The 1,974-nt window shown below is 36.9% G+C and overlaps 1 non-coding gene across 1 annotated transcript; it reads left to right on the top strand.

Annotated features, from left to right (window-relative positions):
• The first annotated feature begins 1,435 nt into the window (after window positions 1-1,435).
• LOC123254775 lies at window positions 1,436-1,538 on the top strand. Its single transcript, XR_006506706.1, has one exon. It is a non-coding gene; the product is annotated as a U6 spliceosomal RNA (small nuclear RNA).
• The last annotated feature ends 436 nt before the right edge of the window (window positions 1,539-1,974 follow it).

Raw genomic sequence — 1,974 nt, 5'->3', positions numbered from 1 at the left:
CCGAAAACCAATCCCTAAAGGCTAGAATTGAGCAATTAGAAGCTAATGATCTCTCAAGACAACAAGAACAAATAAAACAAAGTCAAAAGACTGAAAAAATAGAAGGAAACATGAAATATCTCAATGAGAGAGTGACAGACTAAGAATATGGATAATTTGCCATTTAATGCATGTATGTTTAATATTCGTATTACTTCATTGTCTATGACATCTTTTAGCAAAATATAGTTTCTGTGATTATTTCCTTTTTATTAGGTCTATTTTTGCTATTTTCAAATGAGACAATGATTACTACTACTCTTGCTTTTTTACTTCAGCTAAAGTGTAATAAATTCTGCTCCAACTCTTATTTTTATTTCCCAATTTTTTTCCATCTCTCCTATTTGAGTTTTTAAAATCGCTTTTGAACTCTTCCAGAATTTCTTGTTAGGCTTGTGTCCAATTCACATATTTTTCTTTGAGACATTACTTATAGCTACTTTGACATCATTGTTTTCTTTTGAGCTTCTGTCTTGATCTTACCTGTCACCATAGTAATTTTAATGGTTTTTTTAAATATTTGTTCATTTTCCCAACCTATTTCTTGACTTTTAACTTTATGTTAAAGTTGGGCTCTGGTCCCCAGGTGGAGATAGCACTGTCCCAAGCTTCAGGTTTTCCATGCTTCTCTTTTCAAAGACAGTTCTAGGGGTTTGTAAGTTATCATTGTTTATAAAGTGCTATGAACTAAGGTGTAGTCATTAATCTCCTGGCTTATGCTCTGATCTTTTCCCTGAAAGAGACCTTGTTCTCCTGTAACCACAAGCTCCTCTTGTCCCTAGAATGATGACCAGGGTCTCTATAACTTTATGAGTGACTGCAAGCATGCTTCTTTCACCCCAGAACTGTGGTCAAGGCTCCTGTTCCCCTGGAGTCATAAGTGCTATTATTCCTTTTGGTCTTGGTACTGCAAATGGAGACCTAGGTATGGGCAATGCAACAGGCTTCTGAACCTAGCAGCAGTAAACAATCCCCTTTAATTTCTTTCTGGCCAATTGACTGACCCTATACTATCTGTGGACTGAAAACTCCTGAAGCTGCTGTTCCTCCTGTTGCAGCTACCTCCAAGACCTACTGATGGCATTGCCTCAGAGTGGCCTGTGTTTTTCTCTGGGTTCAGTCATCAGACCTTTACTGTTAACCTGCTGAGTTATCTTGAGAAAGAAATTTGTTTAACCCCTACCTTTTAGTGGCTCTCTAGAATTCAGTTTGAGGCATTATTTTAAAGTTGTTTGGAGTGGAATTTGGGAGAGCTCAGGTGAGTTCCTTCCTATACTCCACTGTCTTGCCTCTACCTGCTCCCCTCATTATTATTTTTAAAGACAAATAGTTGGCCAGTCATACCACCTCTAGCTTATAGTGTGAAGTTGAATTTTTTTTAAGCCTAAGATAAGGCTTGCTTTGGCAGCACATATACAGAAATTGCAATGATGCAGAGAAGATTAGCATGACTCTTGCCCAGGGGTGACATACAAATTTGTGAATCACTTTGTATTTTTAGAAAATAAAAATAAAATACTTAAATATAACATTCTAAACTTATTCAATGAAATTCCATTAAATTCGATTTGGTCCAATGGACTGACCTTTTAAGATGATTTTGGATCCTGATTTTGTCAACTGTTTTAGATCTCTTTCCCACCTTAATGTCAGCTATAAATTTAATGAGTGGAAAAGTAAAGCAAAAAATTAATGAGCATGCCACCTATGCCTTTATCTAAATCCTTGATAAAAATATTAAATAGCAGAATGCCAATCACACATCACCCCATCAGAGTCACTATAATAGAAACATGCCAGTCTGTTGATTCACTTGCATGTGGATTTGACTAAGGCATTTGTGGCTATCCTGGGACACTCCTCTAGAGATTTTCCAAATTAACTGTGACTCACTGCTCCAGCCATCATTCTAGAGCATCTACCTGCCACCAGTGG

Source organism: Gracilinanus agilis, unplaced genomic scaffold (assembly GCF_016433145.1).
Source record: "Gracilinanus agilis isolate LMUSP501 unplaced genomic scaffold, AgileGrace unplaced_scaffold32209, whole genome shotgun sequence".
In the NCBI taxonomy this organism is placed as follows: Eukaryota; Metazoa; Chordata; class Mammalia; order Didelphimorphia; family Didelphidae; genus Gracilinanus; species Gracilinanus agilis.
Note: the sequence above shows the minus strand (reverse complement) of the source record. Positions and strands in the feature narration are given on the sequence as shown.